Source organism: Rhinopithecus roxellana, chromosome 3 (assembly GCF_007565055.1).
Source record: "Rhinopithecus roxellana isolate Shanxi Qingling chromosome 3, ASM756505v1, whole genome shotgun sequence".
Lineage (NCBI taxonomy): Eukaryota > Metazoa > Chordata > Mammalia > Primates > Cercopithecidae > Rhinopithecus > Rhinopithecus roxellana.
The window spans coordinates 8,563,184-8,588,222 of record NC_044551.1 but is presented as its reverse complement, the minus strand read 5'-3'; the positions used below and the strand labels follow the sequence as shown (position 1 = coordinate 8,588,222).

At 42.9% G+C, this 25,039-nt stretch overlaps 1 long non-coding RNA gene across 2 annotated transcripts in view; it reads right to left on the bottom strand.

The window, feature by feature from the left end:
• Window positions 1–286: 286 nt before the first annotated feature.
• Window positions 287–25,039, bottom strand: part of LOC115896557 — a 248,835-nt gene continuing 224,082 nt past the window's right edge. The window contains exons 5-6 of one of the 2 annotated variants that reach the window (XR_004056478.1): window positions 5,517–5,793; window positions 287–583 (exon numbers count right to left, since the gene is read on the bottom strand). This is a non-coding gene — a long non-coding RNA (uncharacterized LOC115896557). Of the gene's footprint in view, window positions 584–5,135; window positions 5,794–25,039 lie in introns of those variants that run through there. The other variant, XR_004056477.1, reaches the window with a different exon arrangement.

The window sequence follows — 25,039 nt, the reverse complement described above, 5'->3', positions numbered from 1 at the left end:
AATTTTTGTTGTGTTTTAGGTCACCCAGTTTGTGGCTATTTGTTAGAGCCCTAATAAACCATCTTTAGCTCCTTCTTCCAGTCTTTAGAGTCATAGGGACTTTAACCCAATTTAAAGCTGTATACACGCCCTGCCAAACCTTTCATTTTGATTATTTTATTTTTGTAGAAATGGGGTCTTGCTGTGTTGTCCAGACTGGAGTGCAGTGATGTGATCATAGCTCACTGCAGCCTTGAACTCCTGGTCCAAGTGATCCTCCTGCCTTGGCCTCTCCAAATATTTTAATATGTGAGTGTGTGTGTGTGTGTGTGTGTGTGTGTGTGTGTGTGTCTGTATGACAGAGAGAGAAAGGACATTCTAATTCCACAGTGATTGAAAATTATTCTCCTAGATAACCACCATTAGTGAACGAAGCATTGGATTATCTCGACACATCTCACCGTGAAAGCAGAAGAGGCATCTAGAAGGCAGAAGTCAAGAAGACAGTGGAGTGAGTTCAAATTCTGGTTGCAAAGCAACAATTTTCATACTTTCTCTTCTCTAGGCCACTGCACCAAGGAGCACACATGGAGCACAGAATAGCCTTTAAAAATAAGGTAATAATTACTAACACAAATTCATGACACAAAATTTCAAGTATTACTGAAATTCATAATATAGAATATGACAACCTTTAAAATATATATGGTACATGTTCCTCTGATATTTTTTCCCTGCTCAACAATATAAATACACACACACACACACACTCTTTCTCCTCCTAACATTTTAAAAATTGGAATGAAGAGTAGGTCTGCAGGCGGCCTGGTGCCTACTAAATTTTTGGAGCTAATTCAGCTTGACAGAAGGAATGTTTGCTGAGTGTGCCTGGGTGTAAGTCCTGTTTCTTGCAAGCCTTGGGTCAGGCACAAAACTTTCACAAAATACATCTGAGATGAGATTACTTTTATGGTTAGAGAAAAAGTTTGGCACAGTTTGTCAAACCTTTTCTGTCAAAGACTCCGTAGTAAATATTTTAGGCTCATGGGCCATAAGGTCTCCACTGCAACGACTCAACTCTCTGGTGTAGTGTGAAAGCAGCCATAGGTGATGTGCACACGCATGTGCATTTGTGCTATATTGTCAGTATACTGCTGCAGAACAGATTACCCCACACTCAGTCAACTAAAACAACACCCATTTATTATTTCTAGTTCCGTAGGTCAGAAGTCTGGGTGGACTTAACTGAGCTCTTCACTTAGGTTTCACACTGCTGACATGAAAGTATTGGCTGGTTGGGCTCTTATCTGGAGGCTTCCAAGCTCATTCAGATTGTTGGAAGAGTCCATCTCCTTGGGGTTGTAGGACTGAAGTCCTGGTTTCCCTGCTGCTTGTCATCAGGGTCACACTCAGGGCTCCTCTGGGCAGTTCATAGTACAGATGTTTGTTCTCTTTCTGGTCAGCTGTAGCATGTTTCTTTAACTTCTCTTCTGCTACCAGCAAGAGAAAACCCCACTTGTAAATGGCTCGTATGATTAGGTTAGGCCTGCCTGGGCAATTTCCCTTTTGAAGCACCCCAAATCAACTGATTAGTAATCTTAATGACATCTGCAAGAATACCCTTTGCAATAAAATATAATATAAATCACAGGAGTGATACTTCAGTACATTCACAGGTTTCACCCACACTCAAAGGGAGGGGATTATACAAGGATGAGCATCCCTGTGGGACACTTTAGAATTCTGCCCACCACAGCTGGGTTCTAATACAGCTTTATTTATTGACACCGAAATTCAAATTGAACACAATGTTCTTGTGTAACAAAATAGTGTTCTTCTTTTGATTTCTTTCTTAACCATTTAAAAATGTAAAAATTCTTAACAATTGAGGCTGCACAGAAACAAGAAAAGGCCTAGATCTAGCCCATGGGCTGTGGTTTGCTGACCCCTGGGCTAGAACATCAAGTAAACAAATCTTGAAAAATTCCAAAAGAGAAATTGTCATAGTGCCCCATCCAGTGCCTTGATCACAGTAGGTACTCAATGAATGAATGAACAGATACTGAGTTCCAGGAGATACAGAAGACATATGCTCCCCACATGTCCTAGTGCTGAGTCCACTGCTGTGGGTAAAATACAAACACTCCCATCTCTCCTTTTGAATGTGAGACCGGGCATAATCACAGGATGTTCAGGTGACCCAGAGCTCAGACTCCAGCGCCTTCCACATTTCCCTCAGGCTCCAAAGCAAAAGCATGGTATAATTACAAGAGCCATGTTGCAGTTTAGGTCAATCCAGCACATGTTATCTGATAACTGAACTCCAAAGCCAAGCGAAACTCTCAGCAGTCTTTCCCCAAGATGCTGGGCTCAGCATCCGTGTTCAGTTCTCCTTAATTACAGGTTGGCTTGTTTGGTTGGGCAATTGTGCCCCAGCCCAGATGAATGTCATTTCCTTTCTTGGTAGGTGAAATGGATGAGGTGAGAAAGGCCCAGACCATGCTGAGAATTGAATGCATGGCAAACGTAGGGCCATTGGGAAGTCTTAACACTGTTTGGCAAGATCTCTCACCGATGGATCCACCTTATGTTTTCTGATTGGAAACATTCCCTGAGATGGGAAGTATCATGCTATTGACCAAGGCTGCATTGCGGGGGTATTGTTTGCTCAGGAAAATCTGGGAGAGGGTGTCCCAGTCTGTGAACTACCCAGACCCCCCAGGTTCACAGACTACTAGGATGAGGAGCATCCCAGGGAACACCTGCATCAACTCTCATGTTCTACAAGGGAAGAAGCCAGGTCTCAGGGACATTAAATCACTTTCCCAAATGTAGCAAGTTAGTTAGAGTGAAGAAAGACCCTATTTATCCCAATTCCCAGTGAAATGCCATTTCTCTTCCATATCTTCTCTTCTCCATGTATCCTACGCTCTGGCACTTTTGTGCTGCTTAGCATTTTGCCCAGAAGTGTGCCAGAGATTATTGCTCATTCTTTCTCCTCCCACGGTCACAACACCTTCCTGGGCTGGTGTCACCTTTTACTTTGCAATTCAAAATGTTGAAGAAGGTGCGACCTGTCTAGATTTTCGTGTAGCCTTCTCTCCTGATTGCTGTTTCAGATAACACACTCAAGGTGTTGGTAAATAGCTGTGAATCAGAGCCTCGGGGACAGCCTGGTTTGGTGTGTGGACAGTCTGGCTGACGTCACAGCAGTCCCTGGTTTGGTGTGTGGACAGTCTGGCTGACGTCACAGCAGTCCCTGCCTTAAATATCAATGTCCAAGGAAGGTGGGATGCTGTTTCCAAAAGATTTATTTGCACTTCTGCTAATATATTGCTGAGTATTCTTTAAAAGGGAGTATGCTGATTGCCTTCTGCCACCTTCACGACACCCTAAATCTTTGGAAGAACGTGCTTCTTGTTAGACCTACAAGTGGGCAGCATCTTTCCTTGTCCAGTCTGTCCCAGCGTCTCGGGAACTCTTGAGGTTTCTGTCCCCATTCCACATACTTAGCCCCATCTCCAGGCTTCCTGTCCATCTGCTTGAGAGATCATACTCTAGGAGTCTTAAGTGCTGAGTTCCCTGATGGGAACTCACTGGACTGCAAGGCCCCAAGTCCCTCCTCCCTCTCAGTGCCTTGGGATGGGCTTTGTGCCAGCTGTGCCCATCCTGCTGTTCTGCAGCTTGGTGCCCCAGTTTGGCTGGCAATTCCTTCCTAACGTGATGGATTTCTGCTAAGGTCACATCTTTCACCAACCCAGGGTCCTTCCAGCTCCTCCACCAAAATGGTGCCCTGGTGGTCCTCACTTGTCCCATCTTCAGCAGGTGGGGACTTGATTCTGTGGCATTTGGCACTGCTCACTGGGCTTTCTTTTCTTTTCACTGTAAGACTCATACCATGAAGTTGCCTACACAGAACTGCCTCCCTGCTAAGAGTTCCAGGATCAAATTCTTCTAGTTGCCTGCTTGGGTGGGTCCTCATCCCCACCCCTACCCAGGGCACCATCCATGGGAGATTAGGAAGTAACCACTGTCTACCCCTCAGACCCCACGTGCTGCATGACTGTGTCCTGAGGCAGCCACAAGGCTGCCAGCTCTGAAGGTCCTGAGACCCCCATTCTGAGACCCTTTGCTGACTCACTGCCCTCATTCTTCTTTCTTGGTCCATTTTCAGGGCAACTGCATCAACATAGTGAAGGCAGGGCCTGTGTAGTGGATGCCAGGCCGTCTTCACATACATTTCTCTTTCTCTTAAGCATCCTGGACCATAAAGCCCTGGTGTGCTGCTCCTGCCTTGCCAGGGACTCCTGTCTCAGCTCTGTCTCCTGAAGACTGACCCTACAGGAGAGACACAAGCATCTCCTGTTACCTGTGCCCAGATGGTCCTTAAAATATCATTTTCCTATTGGATAAACATAAAAATGTTATGTCTGACCCAGCCAACAGGCTCTAGACCTGAGTCATCTAGGAAGATGAGGCCCCACCCCTAACTGGTACCCTCTTTGCAGATTCACTGATGCAGATTCTCATCAGCAGAGTTAACTTGTCAAATTTTACTTTCATCAAGAGAAATATAGAGTGATGTACTTTTGATTTCTAAATTATGAAATTCTATTATAATGTGAAATATGTGTTTTCAAAGTATACATACATTTCCTTTTAGAAATGTTGATATACCTCCCTAGGAACTTTCCTTCCTTTTGTTAGAAAACTAATGCTGTAAACTGTTAGGGAACAAAAGAAAGGTGTGGAGGAAGATCAATCTTGTGGGACACAGGAAGAAACAGGAAAGAAGAATCCCACTATGAAACTACCTTTCAGGGACAAATAATGTTCTCAGAAACGGACCCGGCAGATAGCCTGCCCATTACATTTGTTTTGTTTGTTTTGTTTGTTTTGTTTTGTTTTGTTTTGTTTGAGACGGAGTCTAACTCTGTCACCCAGGCTGGAGTACAGTGGGACAATCTCAGCTCACTGCAGCCTCCACCTCCTGGGTTCAAGTGATTCTCCTGCCTCAGCTTCCTGAGTAGCTGGGACTACAGGTGACTGCCACCATGCCCAGCTAATTTTTGTATTTCTTTTTTTTAGTAGACATGTGGTTTCACCATGTTGGACAGGCTGGTCTCAAACTCTTGACTTCCAGTGATATGCCCACCTCGACCTCCCATTACATTTTAAATAGCACAGCTCTCTGTTACACTGTATATTTCCCAGATAAAGTTTTCAGCCCAACCTCCAGAAAAGCTCTGCTTTATCAAGTTTCTGTTTCTCATGCCATGAGTTGACTATGACTCTCTCGTGCACCAGCCAATCAGTTTTATCACTTGCCATTAGGAGGTCCTTGGAAAGCTCCCCAGTCCAGAGAAACTAACTGCACACGTCTGTCTGAACTCAGAGCCTCCAACCAAGAGGAGGGAAGGGCCTGTGGGAGATGAGTGCATTTTGGATATGGGGAGCAAGGCTGGTGGGATTCTGCTAACAAAACTGATCCCAGGTGGCAGGGCTCTCCTTTGAACTTGATTATTTTTACACTTCACCTCTCCCTGATCCATAACAAGGTCTGGTGAGACTTGTCATACATAGTCCCAGAATTATTTCGATCATTCCAGCTCAGCAGAAACAATGAGAGAACATCAACATGGCAACTCCACAGACGTCTGGGAACAGGGATCATCATCCAGGCCTGGGAGCTCTGTGCAGCTTTGTCTGCCTTGGCTCCACAGTGCTCTTTGCCCTTAACGCTGCACCACTGTACAGCTTCACACAGCTGGCACTAGCTCCACAGGGGCTAAGATTGTGTTGCTTAGGAATGACCTGGAGGAGAGGAGAGGAAAAGATGGTATTAATGGCTCCCTTTCATGTCAACAGGTTCACTGAAAAAGGAACAAAGGGCTCAGTCATGTTTTAATGCTCCCAAAGCTTACTATGTATCCAGGACATTTTGGGTTATATTTAGTATTTGATTCACGTTTCAATTATTTTAGCAGTAGACAAAGCAAAAGCTGAGTGAGTCCCATGCAGTAAAATCCTGAAAGCTTTTCCCAACCTGAAGATAGCCGATAACTTTCAGCTTACATATTACATGAGGAAAAACAAATGTTTCAGTGTAGCGTCCCAAATTCTTAGAAGAATCAGAGATAAGAAGCTCCCGCCAGCAACTTCAGTGTCCCTAGCCCAATTTAGTGGTTTGTGCCTTGGCAGCGCTCCCACTAACAGGACAGAGGACTCTTTGGGAAGACAGAGCCCATTTGAAAGGCGAGTGTTATTTATAAATTATCTCCAGATGGTCCAGTTCCTACAATTCCTACGTTGCTCAGACTCTCAGAGTGGAAATTTTAATCATAGACTGTTTGAGGTTGATTTGGTGTAAGTGAGGGACAATTCTGAGGATTCAAATGACAAAAAGAAGGCAGAAGAGTTATCTCTTGAGACCGCTCTCCGGAGACCTGCCCTTGCTTGTGGAACCTTAGTTAATCACCATTTGTTTTCTGCTTTGCAATTCACAAAGCCCTTTTCTCAGAGTTTCAGACAGGCCTCCTCCCTTTGCACCTGGGAGGAACTACTGAAAACATCCTCCAGGGTAGGAACCACACTAAATATTTAATTTACTTTTTAGAACATCTGATACGTATTAGATGTATAGATATTATATAAAAGACACAGGTTAGGTATTAGAACTCCAATCCTGCCTGTTTCTATTAAGCACATCCCTGCATCAGGAACTGTTGTCAGATCTACATTTTGCCAGCCTGCCTGCCTTCCTTCTTTCCTTCCTTCCTTCTTTCCCTCCCTCCCACCCTCCTTCCTTCCCTCTTTCTGTACTTCAGTCTTTCCACCAGTCAGTCCTTCCATTATTTCTTTCATTTATCCAGCAATTGTTTATGAAGAACTTACTATGTGCCAGGGATGGGGTTAGCTAAGGCTCAGAGTTCAGTACACACTTTAGATCTCAGTGGAGAAAGAACTAGCATGTGAGCCCTCCCCACCACAGACCTCTGCAGAACCTCATGAATTCCAGCCCATGACAGTCTACATATGGAAAGGAAAAAACCCTTGCCATGCTTACGTCTACCATGGTGAATGCCAGCAAGACTCTGGGGAAAGATTATCTGTCCAAGTTTATGAAATTAAATGTGCCCTTGGAGTGGGGGTGAGGGTTCTCTTGGGCCTTTAGACATCACTTAACTGCTTTAATAAACTGATCCTGGAACTTCCCTATCATGGTACTTCTTAATATCCGAGATAACTTCAAATTTTAGGCTATCTTTTCCTTTCCTTTCAGCTAAAAGCAACATACCAGGTACATGCCCCAAATGGATTATGCCATAATTCAGGAGTTGGCAAATTATAGGCCTATGAACAGCTGTCTGTTTTTGTAAGTAAAGTTTTATTGGAACACGACCTCATCCATTCTTTCAAGTACAGTCTTTGGCTGCTTTTCCATTATAATAGCAACATTGTGTAGTTGTGATGAAGGCCAAATGGCCCTTAAGCCTAAAATTCCTCTACTTGGCCCTATAAGAAAAAGTTTGCAAACCTTTGCCATTCTTGAGCATGATCATTCCTTTTGTTGTTGGATATTGTTTTTCTAAGCTTCTCCAAAAATTATCTTCTTAAGCAAGGTTTTAAACCTGTCACTTGGTCATATTCTTGCATATAAAACCAAACGTTATAAATCAGGAAAGAATCCAATTAGAAAATAAATAATGCAGGCATGGAAGTAATTTACAATAATCTTCTAGATCATCTGGGATCTTGTTAGAGTCTGCCAAAGGTTGCTTTCAATATGCAAGATTACATTTTCCACGTATAAATAAGTACAGGTAATTATAATAACGAATTCAAAACCACAGCCTAATCCAGGAGAACAAGAAAAAATGTGGGGTTCTTTCCCCCCTCATTTTAGGTTTAAATCAGCCAAACTAAACTTCCTCTTGGGCTGAAAGATGTTGGTGGAACTCACATCACAATGAATATTATTACAGCTGAGGGAGAAAGGGCCCTGAAATGAGTGTCCAGGAGGCCTTCCTTAAGCACCCTTGCTTCAGAGTTCTGCAAAGCAAGTGTTGGGGAGGTAACGACTATTGGTTAAATAAGGCACGATCAAAGTCTGTCATGTAAATACAGCCAACTATATATTTGATATTTTGGCTTGTTGCCATATTCTCTGGCTCTCCTAAAGAAGAAGAAAACACTTCTTGTTAGAAAGTTCCCTGGGATGGCTGAAGTTGCCTTCCTTTAAACTATCCGGGTGGCAGGCAGTTCTGCAGTTAATTAAAATTGCAGCTGCACAGGTTGCAGGAAGGAGCAAATAACCTATTGAACTTTGTGGGAACTTCAAGATACAGCGGCCCCAGCCACACATTTCTCCTTGCTTCTTTGGAAGCTGCTTACAAGCCTTCCCCTTGGTGCAGAAAGAGCAAGATGTTCATGTCTCCTAAGGTTTTGGGGGGCTTCCAGATTGTCCCCAGGTCAAAACCTGCCAAATAAACTGGTGAGGTGCATAATGATCTGAACAATCTTTGTGGATGAGCCGAGCCTGGTTCTTTTGTCAGGGGGAGTCATCTAGGACAAGCTTGGCATCCTGGACAGAGTCCAGAGTACACAGCCCCTGAAGGCAACGCTCCATAAATGCCCAAGATCTGGCAACGCTCTTCACACACACACACACACACACACACACACTGCCAAGTACAACGAAAACATCACTGAACCCTCGGGAAAGCAACTAGACAACCACTGACTGCAACATGTTAGACTCAGAGTGTGGACAATTACAGACACAAAGTTTCAACTTTATGAATATTCAACAGGAACCAATAAAATTGTTTTTGGAAAGCTCCCATTTACAACTTCCAGCCCATACCACAGTTATCTTCTTTCCAAAACATCTGATATGGGAGCCTTCCACTTCCTTTCCCAAAGAACGCTGGATGTGTGCTAAGATCTCCATCTCAACCATGTAAATCAATAACTTTTGCTCCCCGTTTCTTAACTGAGAGAGATATTGACATCTGTGACTGAGAAAGTACTCAGTTTATTGAAGGGTTTTGACTCTTATAATAATTAAAGTAATAGGAAAATTTATAAATAACTGAAGTAAGTAAATTTTTCAACTTAGGAAAGAACCGTTAAAAGTTGGGCACCTTCCCTTTTTTTAACTTGAAAGAATTTTGGTACATGTTATTCATTATCTCATTATCATTTTGGCATATAGCCTTGTCAATGTGTAGAGAGAAGTACTATTTATTTGAAAGCATGTGAAGCTCAAAGCAATTAAATGATTTAGTAAGGTTGCATTGTCTTCTTGTTAGCCATGTTTATGGTTATTATTATATGCTACTACATCTTTTCAAAAGACAAAAACTTACAAAAATTTAGAAAATCACTAATTGTTTTATAACTTAAAAAGAAAAACACTCAACCAAAATCACTAATTGTTTCGTAACTTATAAAAGAAAAAGACTCAACCAAAGATAAGGACATAATTTGGCAGGAAAGTGTGGGTTTAACTTTCAGAGCTATGTAACTAAAGGGATGCTTCAGGAAATTTACCTGGCCCTCTGAACCTCATTTTCTCATCCGTAAAATGGGTATAATAATATCTACCAGGCAAAATTGTTGTGGGAATTAAGACCCCAAAAATGGAAAAAAGAATAATTTGCAATTGAACTTAAATATTTGGAGTCATCTCACTAGCAACCAAGGAAAAGTAAGTCAGAACAAAGGAGATGCTCTTTTTGCAATCACATTTGCACAGATTTCTGGCATGATAGAAGCAGAGACTAGCGAGAGTGAGGTGAGAAGACCCTCCCCCAACTGCTGATGCTCATGAGACTTGGCAGAATCTCTCTATAAAGAAGTTTGGCCCCAAAAATCATTCCCTTTGACCCAGAAATTTTACTTCAGGAAACTGATCCTGAGGATTCAATGTGGATGAAGCTTTATGAATAAAGATTTTCTTTGTTTTCTTTTTTCAGACAATTTTGCTCTTGTCACCCAGACTGGAGTACAATGACTCCAACTTGGCTCACTGCAATCTCTGCCTCCCGGGTTCAAGCGATTCTCCTGCCTCAACCTCCTGAGTAGCTGGGATTATGGGCGTGTGCCACCACACCCGGCTAATTTTTGTATTTTTAGTAGAGGCGGGGGTTTCACCATGTTGTCCAGGCTGGTCTTGAACTCCTGACCTCAGGTGATCCACCTGCCTCAGCCTCCCAAAGTGCTGGGACTGCAGGCCTGAGCCACTGCACCTGATCATGTATAAAGATTTTCATCACAATGTTATCTGTAAGAGTAAAGATAGGAAACTACCTATATGTCTGGTAATAGGAATTATTTACATGAAAAATAGTATATGTTGGATTTGAATCTCACTCCCTGCGTTCTCATTTTTCATTTCTTTGCTTCACTTTTATTTTTGCTGACCACTTCCCTCCATTGATTGTCCATTTGTGTAAGATGTCACATGGATCATCACTGTAAGGCAAGGAAGCACAGCGACATGCTTTGCTGTCTGTGTGTGAACCAATAACAGGGTGTGGTGACCATCACTGGCAGACTTTGAAAGAAGTGACATGATTGGTCACTGACTCATAGTGCTCATATTTACGAAAGTGATGTGTGTCCTCAAGAGCTAGCAGCAAAGTCTGTGCTTCATGCAGGTACTGACAGTTCATAGACCATGGTGAATGAAATCTGAACCTTGCCCTTGCGGGAACTGCATCTATTTAACTAAACTGACTAAAGGGTCGTGATTGAAATTCAAACATATTGGAAGCCCAATATGTTTGCAATATGTTTGCCATATTGGCAAAGAGAGAACTATCTGCTACTTGGTACTGAACCTTGCATAGCTATAACAAGGAAATGATAGAACATTTTAAAGATGAAGACATGGATTTTATTTTGTCAAGTTGTTTTTTTCCATTGTGTAAAATAGCAGGGTGTGCCCCAGCAAGCACTATTGTTTAATCATTCAGTTGAAAACTCAGCCCACACATCTCTCCTCACCCAGTGGACCTGCTCTTTTAGGATAATTCCATCTAGGTCACAAAGCTGTACAGAAGATATTTCCTGTCTTCATGCAAAACACTTCCATCCTCTCCCTGCCCAGGGGAGGAAATGGAAAGAGAACGCTTATCCATCACAACAGGATATAGAGCTGTGGACCTGATTCTACCCTGCGTCTCTGATTTAATGTGCAGTCTGAACCCAGGCACAAATCTAAGCAATACACCATATGTGCAGGCCCCAGGGGAAATCAGAACAAGCCTGAAGGAAGTATGGCGAGATAGCAAGCCCAGAGACAATGTATATTCTTTGCTACACATTCCATTTCCTTTGGGGCCTGGATTCCATGGGTTTCTCTGTATGTATCAGTGTGCATGTATGCTTGGGAGGTTGGTTATGAAGGGCACAGGAGTCTGCATCTGATTCATCCTGGTGCGTACGTGATTGCAAAAGTGAGAAGAGGAATATCAGGAGGAGGAGGTGCATGAAAAGGGAGAGTGAGGTTCTGGCAGGATCATTCAGAACGCACACTAAAGCCAATATGGTCAGAAAGGAGTGTGTAGTAAGGAGAAGAGTGTCTTAGTTTGGGTTTCCCAGAAGTTGGTCCTGAATACAAGTAGTTAATTTGGGGAGTAATCCCAGTAAGACCAGGAGAGTGCAGAAATGAACCAAGGACGACAGGGAAGCAAGACAGGATATGACAGGGGCAGGTTATGAATGTGGATACTTGGGGCTCAGTCACCCTGGAGACCTCTGTGTGGCGATTCGAAACATGCTGCCTAGTTGTCTCACCCAAGGGATGAGAAAGCTGAGGTATTTACACACCAAATTCCATCCTGGTTGAGGGGTGCTTGCTGTCTATTGCCTTTTCAGCCTTTGTGGCCAGCCCTGCATGCAGAGCACACTCTCAGGAGGCCAGGGGGAGCCTAGAGGCAGACTCACAAATTCTTACAGTACAAGGCCATCTGGAGTGCACGAAATGGGGAGTAGCCACAGGTACTGGTAGGGCACCAACAGGGCCTGCTATTAGATTCTGACTGTGGTCCGGGCACTGCTGTAAGTACTTTGCACGTGTTAACGTGTGAGATGCTCACAACAAGCCTACAAGCTAGGTCTTGTTATCACCATTTTATTGATGTGGCACAGAGAGGTTAAGTCACTTGCCCAGGCTCACAGGCTCTATGGAGCCTTAGCATATGGGTTATAGCACATTGGCAATGCCCTCTGCCATACATGCTTTTATCTTCTCCCTTTCCTTTGTTTTCCCACAAACTCTCATAGATTTTTAAGGCTTATGATAACTGAAAAGCATTTGTTGGTGCTAGGTTCTTTATATGAGCAGGATCCCCAACAACATAGGGTACCAGCCACCCCTGGACAATACACCTGAGCTTATACAGAAGGAAGTACATTCTCTTATTTAAGTCACTGTGCTTGGGAACCTTGTCATCACCACAAACACACAAGGTAATGTTGGAGTTCTAAGTACGGCTCTGGGACACCAAACACAGAAGGAGACATGTGGACCCGGCCCTGCTGCAGCAGTGAGACCTTAAACAGAGGAGGGGCTGAGGACCCGCATCCCACCCTGCCCTGAGTGCTTCTTCTCTTGCTTTGACTAAAGGAGGACTCAACCTCTTGTAGATTTCCGTTCCTTGTGGAGGGACCTGATACAAGAGACAACATGATTGACTCTTCTTTGGCTCCTCCACAAGTCATTGCTTGAGCCTGCCTCACCAAACCAGTCCTGAGGTCTCAGTGCACAGAGCTGTCAGCAAACCTCCCACTCCCTGTTTGTGTTGGCTTTTGTCACTGTGCCATGCTGGAGGTGTCGGCTAAAGCTGTTTACTGGCTTAATTTAAAAACACCTCGAGGTGTTCTTAAAATTCTGCTTTGAGCAGCAATATGGACAGAATGGCAATGAAGCCGGAAAGCAATGAGGATAAATAGAATATAATCAAACAAAATTATCATAAAATCACATGGAGTAGCTTAAGGGAACTTTTGAAAAAGTAGAATATTATTTAAATATAATATTACACACATATATCTACACATGCATAGACACACATATATGTATATGTATGCACATATCTGTATAATTTCAGGAGATCTTATTGTCTTCATGGAGCTCACTTATTCATACCATAGAGGTCAGGCCATGTTCCAGGCTAAGTGTAACTCTGAAGCATGTTCTTCCAGACCGAAAGAACAGAACAAAGCACAGAAGACTTAAAATATTAGTTTTATATGCATGAAAAATTATAGCATCAAAAATCAGACCCCTATGGCAAAAGCCACCACATGAGCTTTCTTGATTATTTTTATGGGGCCAGGAACAATTTGATAGCGGGATGTGGGTAAAACCAGGCGATATGAAGTGAGGGGCTAAAAATCGGCTTACGTAGCATCAGTTGCCTAAATTGAATGACAAGAGAAGAACCTTAGAAAACTGCTTGTCCAATCTCCAGGAAACAAAGGCTCAAAGAGGAGAAGCTCATGGAGCTATTCAGTGGCAGGGTTAGGGCTAAAAGTCAGCTCTCCTATCTTCAACTCTGCACAACACTTCACAGCTTCTGTCGTTCAGTGTTCTTAATTTGTCACAGTGCACCGCAACACGACATTGAGGGAAACTCCTGAGACTTACAATTCCTCCTCTTCATCACCCTATTTCCTAGAGTCACGCCACCCAGCCACTTTCCCTACCCATCCCTGGCCACAGGTCCTGACCCTCTGTCTTGGCTCTAATGCAGGTAAGGGTTAGTCAGAAGGGAAAGTGAAGAGGGAAGTCAGGAGAGGAGTGGGGTGAGATTCTCTTTGCAAGCGGAGAGGCTCAATTAACAATGACAGAAGAAAAATTCCAGCACTGTCTCCCTTCTGCAGCCCAAGAATAACATCCAGGAGTCAACACCTCTGCCTCCCACATGCTGACACAGAGTCTCTTTGTCTTGTGTTGAACCTTTAAGCACTTCAGAACCCAACTTCTATGTTTTCTTTCTCTCAAGGGGTGAATGGATTTAATAAGCATTTCTAAAAGTCACCTGAGAGTAGGCTTGTGAACCAAGGCAGATGTAAGTTCTCTGGGTTTTGCTCTTTGAGGTGACTCTAAAGAAGAGAAACTCACCGGAACCAAGGTACTAACATTCTTCAGTCTCTAAGTAGGCACAAATTCTCTCATCAGAGAGACCTATAGAAAGCCAATATTGATGGGACATGATTTCCTTCTGTCTGGAAAATAAAGACCTTACTCCTGATTGAGCTGGTGGGGAGAGGGCAGGAGTGTGCAAAGTCCGAGACACAACATTATGTTGGTGACAGCACCCATTCCCAACTCTCACTCCAGCAGCATTACTTAATGTAATATTTGATCATTGCTTAAATTATTATTACAACTTCAGAAAACACCAGGAGTATATGATCATTATTATCTGGTTGTGGTTCTAGCTTACAACGTAAAAATGTAATCACATGGAATTAGATCCCTCAAAAGACAAGAAATGGAGGAAATTAACATGCTACACATCTGCATTGGTCTTTGTTCTTTATTAAGCATGTTCCCAAAGCACTTAATGGGAAAACCAAAGACACGTGGAATGTTTAAAGAGCATGATACACCCAAATCATTTGATTCCCAGCTACAAGTCATGAGGCTCATATTATTAACCTCAAGCACACTTGGGAAATGCAGGTAAAGGACTGACAAATTTGGAAGGTCTAAAGTGGAGATTACATTTGTGCAATTTCAGATTTTAGCTACATGAGTATTTTAAAAGCAAAGTATATTAGGTGGTTTCTGTGCGCCAGACATTGTCCTGAATGCTTTCTACATATTTTATTTCAGCATCATAAAAATCCCATGGACTATGTACTATTATTAATCCCACTTTACAGTTGGGGAAATTGGTGTTCAGCAAGGTTTGGTAACTGGCTCAAGGTCACTGAGCTACTTAGATGGCAGAGTCAGGAATGTCTAACTCCAACATGTAGGCTTTTAACAAGTATGTTATATTGCCTCTCAATACCTAGAATATAAGGGTAATTAAAAAAATAAGACACATGAATTTTTGAGATTTATTCATTCGTTTTATATATGTTTAGTGATGGTGTTTCTGTGCCAGGAACTACACATAAGGAGCTGAAGATACAGTTGAAAACGGACTAGGTTCCTGCCCTCTGACATTTACATTCTAATCTAGACAGAACAAAAAAATATAAAAATAGAAAAAAATAAAATTAATGTAAGCTGTAGTAAGTGCTATGAGAAAGACAAAGATCCTGATATATTAAATAAGGGAGGATGACTCTCTTAGCATAAGTTATCTGTGGAAAGCTTGGCAAAGAATTGCATGTAGGTGGTTTCTTTTGGGAAGTGATCACAGGGAAGAGAAGTGGGGACTGGGAAAAAAAAAGAAAGAGGAAAAGCTGAAACTAGGGTGTATTCTTAAGTTAGTCACTGCTGTGGGCCATGGGAACAATTCTGTCGGGACACCAAAGAGTAGAGGAGGACACACCTCAGAACTGTCCAGCCCACAGAAGGAAGAGATAAACACAGGTCCACCAGCTCCCAGTGGTCATGGGTTGTTCATTTCCTCCCGTTCCTAGGCTGTGCATGCAAAGCTCTCACTGCAACACCAGAGAAATCCTGGGGCAGAAACTGAAAGAAGCCAGGTATAGCTGAGGCCAGGTACAGCTGAGGCCAGGGGCTGCCAGGTGCTGTCACCCAGACAAAGTTTGTTGCTGCGATGGCTGGCCAAGAGGTGCACTGAGTGGGCTGTGAGGGCACACAAGGTGACCAATACAGAGACCTGCGTTAGGGGGCTGTGTCAGAGAAAGTTTCCTTGTGGAGGTGGCTTTTGTGATGAGATTTCAGGAGGACAAAGAGCTAAGCATGGTGAGAGCTGAGACAAGAGCATTTCTAGGCATAGGAACCAGCCACTGAAAGGCCCTCAGAAAGAGGTAGCATCTTTCAGGGACTGACACCCCAGGGTAGCTATGATAAGGAAGGGTGAGAAGCAGCCCAGGATGTCACAGAGGGTCAGTGTCAGGTCACACAGAGGCTTGGAGGGCATGATAAAGATTTCATTTCTAGTGAATACAAACTCATTGAAGGGTCATAAAAATGTACTCTATTAACCTCCAAACAAGGGATCACAGGAGTTTCAGAGCTGAAAAAGAACCATAGGTTTGAAGCTGAGAGGTCATTCTACACAAGAAAGGACAAACTGGTTGATAGTTCCATTGGCCAAAGGTCCATATCGGGGCCAAGAAGAAGGGTGTCCCTCCAAGTCAACAGGGCCAAAAGTTTGTTGTGGACTGCTGAGTTCAGGGAGCCAGTCCGTAGTTTCAGTCTCTGACACAGAAATTGTTGGTAAGAACAACTGAGAACCAAGGCTGGGATGGGATGAGGGTCGGGACTGGATGGATTAATATTTGGAGAACTTCTAAGAGTCAGGGTGTCTTACATTTTCTTTTCTTTTCTTCTTTTTTTTTTTTTTTTTGAGACAGAGTCCCCCTCTGTTGCTGAGGCTGGAGTGCAGTGGCGCGATCTCAGCTCACTGCAACCTCCACCTCCCAGATTTAAGCAATTCTTCTGCCTCAGCCTTCTGAGTAGCTGGGACTACAGGCACGCACCACCACGCCTGGCTAATTTTTGTATTTTTAGTAGAGTCGGGATTTCACCATATTGGCCAGGCTGGTCTCGAACTCCTGACCTCGTCCGCCCACCTTGGCCTCCCAAAGTGTTGGGATTACAGGCGTGAGCCACCTTACATATTCTTTGGTGTCAGCATTGATCACTGCTTTTAAAGAAAGGTCTTGGCCGGGCGCGGTGGCTCACGCCTGTAATCCCAGCACTTTGGGAGGCCGAGATGGGCGGATCACGAGGTCAGGAGATCAAGACCATCCTGACTAACACGGTGAAACCCTGTCTCTACTAAAAATACAAAAATTAGCCGGGCGTGGTGGCGGGTGCCTGTAGTCCCAGCTACACAGGAGGCTGAGGCAGGAGAATGGCGTGAACCCGGGAGGCGGAGCTTGCAGTGAGTGGAGATCGCGCCACCGCACTCCAGCCTGGGTGACAGAGCAAGACTCCGTCTCAAAAAAACAAAAAAAACAAAAAAAAAAGAGAAAGGTCTCAAATCTCTAAGACTTGGGGTATTAGAACTCTGAAAGGGTCTCTTGTACTGGGAGCTCCTGAGTCTCCCCACTTGAGCTTCAGTTTTATCTTCCCCTGAGAAGTCTTTCACTTCGATTTCTCCTGCATCTGCGGTGCTGGGGCCCAAAAGGAGGCATTAACATTCTGGTCCAAGCCTCAACAAAACCCCTTACCCTTGAGATATTTGTTGAACAGGAATTGCCTACGTTTATTTAAACATATTTGCCACATGATTAATGAGCAACATAAAATGATTACACCTGGGAATCATGAAACATGTAATTTCCATGCTCCTTGCCTATCTGGCCTTCCCTTAGCTCACAGGTACATCAATACACATCCTGTCTCTGTAATACCTTTGGTGGTTGTGTTAGAGCAGGCTAACTGCTTAACAAGTCCCAAATTCCAGTGGCTTAACACAGCAAAATTTATTTTTCATTCCGGTCACATTCCCATACAGGGCTACTCCAAAGTTCTATTCCATGCAGTCATTTAGGGATCCAGGCTCATTCCTTCTTACAGCTCTATCCTCTTCTAAGATTTTGGAATCTTTTCCATTTGGCCAGTATAAGAGCAAAGAGCACATGTGGAAAAGGCGCCACTGCTCTCAGGTGAGGCACATCCACTCTGATGGGAACTAGTCTTACAGCTCACCCAGGTGCATAGGGATTGAGAAGTGTAATCTATTGGGATCCCAAGAACAGGGGACCTTGGGTGTTGTGAGCACCAGCAGCCCCTACCACAGTGGTAGAGGAAAACAAAGCACTATTAACCTTCCAAGAAAAGTATGGAAGCTGCAAATATGCTTTATCACGTAAAGGGGAGTCAGGGGTGTATGCTTGGTTCCTAAAGTGCATGTAGAAACAATGTAGAGTACGCATTGCTATCTCCAGTGCTTAGAAGAAATTCAAAAAGGCTGGGCACGGTGGCTCATGCCTGTAATCCCAGCACTTTGAGAGGCCGAGGGGGATGGATCACTTGAGGTCAGGAGTTTGAGACCAGCCTGGCCAACGTGGTGAAACCCCATATCTACTAAAAATACAAAAATTAGGCTAGGTGTGGTGGCTCATGTCTGTAATCTCAGCACTTTGGGAGGCTGAGGAGGATGGATCACAAGGTCAGGAGATTGAGACTATCCTGGCTAACATGGTGAAACCCAGTCTCTACTAAAAAATACAAAAACAAAATTAGCCGGGTGTGGTGGCGGGTGCCTGTAGTCCCAGCTACTTGGGAGGCTGAGGTGGAAGAATGGCATGAAACCAGGAGGTGGAGCTTGCACTGAGTCAAGATTACACGACTGCACTCCAACCTGGGCAACAGAGTGAGACTCCATCTCAAAAAAAAAAGTTAGCTGGGCATGGTGGTGCATTCCTGTAATCCCAGCTACTTGGGAGGCTGAGGCAGGAGAATTGCTTGAACCCAGGAAGCGGAGGTTGTAGTAAGCTGAGATTGCACCATTGCACTTCAGCCTGGGCAACAGAGTGAGACACCATCTTAAAAAAAAAAAAAAGAAGAGGAAGAAACTCAAAGAATATGATATGTATAAGGAGAGCAATTTAAAAAACACTACTACACTGCTTATTCCAAATAATAAATATTGAAGAAATTTTAAGTGAAGTATATTTAGGTGTCTTTTACTCTCTCTGACTCTTTAGAAATTGTAAAACTTCTGGGCCTGTAGGTCTTTTTTTCCCTTTTAATTGTGGTAAAATACACATAAAATTTCCCATCTTAATCATGTGTAAGTGTACAATTTAGTAGTATAGAGTACATGACATGGTTGTGCAACCAATCTCCAGTACTCTTTCCATAAACTCAGAGTATTTACTTAACAGTCAAGAACAGGAATAAAATCTAGGTTTACACTTCCCACATAAAGATCATAAACATTTCTTTAGAGGGACAATAATGTTATTTTGCCTTAAGCTTGATTTTCAGTAAATTGATCATTATCAAGCAATGTTATTTATTATTTTGTTTTTTAACTGTGGTAAAACATACATAATTTTCCATCTTAACCATTTTTAAGTGTACAGTTCAGTAGTGTTATCTGTAGTCACATATCTGGGCAACAATCTCTAAGACTTTTTCATCTGGAAAAACTGAAACTCTTTATCCATTAAACAATTCTTTCTTCCCCCAGCACCTGGAAACCACAATTCTACTTTCTGTCTCTACTAATTTGACTACTCTAGGTAACTTATATAAGCAAGATTATATGGTAGTTGTCTTTTTATAAGTGGCTTATTTCACTTACCATAATGTCCTTGAGGTTCATCCATGCTGTAGAATGTGTGAGAATTTCCTTCCTTTTTAAGGCTGAGTAATATTCTACTGTATGTATATACTACATTTTGTTTGTTCACCCACCCAGTGATAGACACCTCGGTTGCTTCTACCTTTTGGCTATTATGAGTAATGCAAGGGCAGCCGTAATTAAGGTAAGTTCTGAAGATGGAGAATCACAATGAACAACACACTCACTGGTGTGTGTGTGTGTGTGTGTGTGTGCACGTTCATGCTCTTGTCACCTTCTTCCTACTCACAGACAACTAACAATTGAACCTAAGACTTGATTGTACCATTTTCTTTACTCCCATAGGACAAGTTCTTCTGTAATGAAAGTATCTCTTAAATTTCATCTACTAAAATGATAAATTTCTGAATGAATATGGGACATTGTCCAAGTTAAGGGGTTTGAAGTTGCACTAATTACTCTCAGAGTTAATTCCTCAGTAAGTTACTTATAAGTACCTATTTTGTATTCTATTCAGTTGAAGTTCTGGTACATAAAAACAGTGTACGGTCCTTTCCCTGGTCATAGTTTAGGTATAACATGTAAAATACTAGGCTAACACTTTCAAATGGTGTCTACTGAACATCAGTGTTCAGTGTGATGTTAGTAGATGCTTCATAATAACATCTGTTATTATGTAACTGTGATACAATTTTTAAATTTTTATACAAACACAACTTAATTGAGGCCCAAGCACAGGGGTGATGGGGTGGGAGGGGAGTATGTCTGTGTTGAGTTCAGTTATGGGAGCGATTCAGCATCTAGTCAAGGCAGAGAAGTCAATCATTCAGCAATGACTGGTAAGCAAAATGACAGCTCACCTAGGTATCACACATTATAATTATCTCGAATTAGAATCTTCTCTGTCAACAACTTTCAGGACTCTTGTACATCACTGGGCTCATTAGGTAAACTATGTAATGTCCGGGTGTCTCATGGTGGTAGATTTCTAGCCCATAATGGTGCCAAAAGTTGCCCACCCATCAAACACACCTCTTTCACCACTCTCAACTTTAAACCCACGGAGTTCTAGATGTATCTCCCATGGGCTCACTGTTCTAGAAAAGGTGGGCTTTTCTGAACGTAGTCCCCCAAACAATGCTGAGGCCCATGCCATGAGGGCCATCACCCAGGGGATAATAGGGAGGTGAGGGCCTTCCCAGCTGTGACCCTAGCTAGTGATGCAGGAGCGGCTGTCTTGCAGCTCGCACTGAGGCAGTGCCTTTCATGACTTAAGCAGAAATGCAGGGGAATCCCATCCACACTTCCGGAAGCTCTCCAGCTCTCTCCATAGGATGCATCCCTAACCCTTGGGGAGGGCCTTGAGAACAGTTGCCATGGAGGTGAGGCAAAGCTTTACCTCCACCCACTTAGGGTTCAAGCTAGGCCTGATAATTAAATTGACAGAGGACAGATGAACAGGACAAAAGCATGCAAATTTCCCCTCAGTTTTGCATGATACAAGAGCCCTCATAAGAAAATAAAGACCCACAGAATTAGCAAAACCTGCATGTATTAGGTCAAACAAAGGAAGGCAATCATGTAAAAGTAACTTAATTATGTGTAGAAGCTAAAGGAAGATATGAATTATCTTAACAAGGTTGGTTTGTACAAAATTCTCTTGGCTATGACTCCCCATCAAAGAATGTTTATTTTCTCCTGGCACAGGGAGGGAATCTTTTTCACGGGAGGTTTTATCTCCTGTTTTCAGGAAGAAAAGGGGAAGATTAGAATGTTCATCTTGCCTCTGCTGTTTTTCAAGTGCCTTTCACTTGATGTAAGCCCTATGTCAAAGTAGCATATTTTGGGATGGCATATTCTGCCAGTCTGCACCAGTTTGACCTCTTTGTCCCTCCCTCACCCTGAGCTCCATCTGAGTGCTAAGCACAAACCTCCCCTTCACTAACTCTTTTCCCCCAAAGCAAAGCAACCCAGGCAGACAGCTGCCTATGGTCCCAGCCCCATCAGTCCCTCATACCGCCCCTGCCATGCCTGAGTCTCAAGTTCATACACTTTTTCCTTTTGATCTTCCTTCAACATCATAAGCTCTCCGAGGACAGATGAGCTTGTATCTTATTTATCCACAGCACAGAGTAAGTACCACAGTTTTTCACTGACTAACAATGATGAATAAAGGAGCAAAGACACCCATCTACACAGTTTCCTTGGTGACCTAGTGATTCCAGGCCAGACAGCAGAAAGCTACCACATTGCTTCCAAAAAGTTATACAAGTAGAGGTTTTATTTACATGTTACCTTGTTTCTGAGCTCTCTAAATCTGTCATCTTTTATCTACAACTAGGGTTAATATTTATTAGCCATGTAGTATGAAAACCCTTATCAGATTCCAGTGGTATCACTGGTTATGTTTTCTACTTAAATAATAATAAGATGAATTTTTAGAAGGCCAACCTAGGTGGCTCTTCCGTGTGCTGGGACCCAAGCAGCAATAGAAAGCCTGGTAATCGGACACCTTTTGCCCCACAATGTCACCCTGAATGAGTCTTTTCTTTCCATTCTTTCTTTGCTTGGTCTTTTCCAGACTTGCTTTCCGTTTCACAGCTTTGCTAAACCTTCAGGTCAAGGTCAGAGCAAAGGGACTATCTCAAGGTGGGAGGAACTGAATTTAGCCACATAGGGCCTCTCCCTAATGAAAGCATTTAGCGCCCAGCCAAGGAATCTATCTATCTTTAGATTCCAAAATAGAAAAAAGGGAAAAAAATCTCCCTTAAGAAAAAAGCCAGGGTTTGCTTTGCTTCTGCTCTAAGCCAACCCTGTTTCAGGTTCCAAGGAGGTTACTCCTTGCAGAAGGGAACGTGCTACAGAACACATCAGAAGACCTGAATTCTATTTCTGACACTGATTCTGATGTTCTGTGATCTTATCCCCGGCTACTTGAAGAACTTTGTTCTGCCCCCATACCCGCCCTCTGCCATCCTCTTCTTATTGCAACTTTGTGTGTAAGTGTGTTAAGACTCAAGGAAATTCTCCAAAAGCTCAAACTCATGTGATCTTTATTACTTGGGGCCACAAGTGCCAACCAGCCTAGAGGGGTTCCTGGGAATAGGTGGGCGGATCATGAGGTCAGGAGATAGAGACCATCCTGGCTAACACGGTGAAACCCCAGCTCTACTAAAAATACAAAAAATTAGCCAGGAGTGGCTGCACGTGCCTGTAGTCCCAGCTACTCGGGAGGCTGAGGCAGGAGAATCGCTTGAACCCGGGAGGCGGAGGTTGCAGTGAGCAGAGATTGCACCTCTGCACTCCAGCCTGGGCGACAGAGCGAGACTCCATCTCAAAATAAATAAATAAATAAATAAATAAATAAATAAATAAATAAATAAATGCTGGTTTCCTGCCTTGTGATGTGGCAGGACTTCGTAGGCAGACTAAATCTGCCTCCTAAGAAGTAGACATGGAGATACAGAATCTTCCACAGGGAGTAGAATTTACCAGTTACCTGGAAGCAATGGCATGGCCATAAAAATCTCCTCTGAGAAGCCATGGAACACTGTTCTGCGTCCTACCCCACATTCTAGAAATTTACTTGCATCCTCTGAGAACCATGTGTGGTACTGGCATCCGCAACCTGTTGATGCAAAAACATGAAGCTTCTAGTGAGGAGGGAGCAAACTTCCCTCTTTTGGAGGTATCAGTCTTAGTGCACTTTGTGCAAAGGGCAACGATCATGTGAAATTGTAGATGGCATTTTTCTGATACTTTGTACAAACCTTGATTTCATATGGTGCTGCAGCTGTGTTGCTGGAAACAGTATAGCCTGGAGAGGGCAAACTTTGGAAGAGACCAGCTGGATAAAATTCTGACTCTACACTAGGTACTATGTGGCCTTGAGCCATTTATTTAATGTCCCAGTTTCAGTTTCTTGTATACAATAGACTTTCTAAATGGACCTAATTAATCATGAGCGTAAACTGAGAAAATGCATGTACACTGCTTAGCACAGTGAACATGTCAATTGCTGTATGAATGCTAGCTATTACCAATAATAAGTACTATTAATAGATATTAATAAATAGCACTTTAATTCATATTAAAATCAAATATTTTAATTAATAATTAAAATTAACAAATATTATTAATATTAATACTATATTATTATATTTTCTGTTAAGTAATAGATAACATTACACATAATATTAATAATAGTCCAGCCAAGCATGGTGGCTCATGCCTGTAATCCCAGCACTTTAGGAGGCCGAGGTGAGTAGATCACTTGAGGCTATGAGTTTGAGACCAGTCTGGCCAACACGGCAAAACCTCATCTTTACTAAAAATACACAAACTAGCTGGGCATGGTGTTGCATACCTGTAGTCCCACCTACTTGAGAGGCTGAGCAAGAGAATCGCTTAAACCCAGAAGGCGGAGGTCACAGTGACCCAAGATCATACCACTGCACTCCAGCTCCACAGAGTGAAACTCTGTCTCCAAAACACCTTAATAATAATAATAATAAGGCTCATAAAAAATAACCTAGGGAATTCATTAATGATGAGCAAATGGAAGTGATTCAAATAACCCTTTTGTGGCCCTAAAATATCCTGATAGATATCTATTTCAGCACGTGTAACATTACATTGTATTCTTTATTTCTTTACACCTCCACTATTCCAAAGACTCTCCAGGGCAGGGAATTCTCTCTTTTATTGTAATGTCACAACGTCTCCTCTATTACCTGTCCTATATGAATGTTGTTGAGTAAATGAAAAGTGAAGCCAGAAATTAATGAGTGAAGGAGTAAGAAAGTAAACACATACTCATTTGAAGGGAATATTTTTTGCATTAAACCAAAATAATTGTTTCTTATACAAACTATTTCTAAAAAGATAGCATTTTCCTTATTTATTATGAACTATTGCCAACTTCCCTTCCCCTGTCTCTGAGAAATGCAAAGTCCCTGATTTAGAGTAATTTCTCAAGAGTTGTTTAGGGGTTGTCTTAGTCAGCTCAGGCTGCTATAACAGAATATCGTAGGCTGGATGGTTTCAACAACAGACCTTTATTTCTTACAGTTCTGCAGGCTGGGAAGTCCAAGAGCAAGGTGTCAGCAGATTCTGTTCTTGATGAAGGCCTTCATCCTGGCTTGCAAATAGCGACCTTCTTGCTGGGTCCTCATACAAGTGAAGGGAGAAAAGGCTCTAGTTTCCATTTCTCTTCTTATAGAGACTAATCCCATCACGGAGCACCACCCTCATGCCACCATCTAAATCTAATAACTCCCCAAAGATCCCACTCCAAATTCCATCACATTGAAGGTTAGATCTTCAATATCTGAATCTCGGGAGGATGCAAACACTCAGTCCCCAGCAGGTGCTGGAAGTATTAACACAGTGCCCCAAAACGATAGAATATTTTCGACAGGATGAATCCACTTTCAACCCTGGAAGCCAGGCATTTCAGAGTGGAAAAGAAAAGAGAAGCAACGACAGCACAAATAAGCATCTTATTAAGGAAATCGCTAGGTCTTTGAGGGGTGCACATTCTATGCTTTCTCAAGGATGAAGTCTGAGCAGGCAGAACGAAGCTAATCTTGCCTGGCTGCACTCTTCTGATCTGGCAGGGGGCTGGTGCCGCTCCC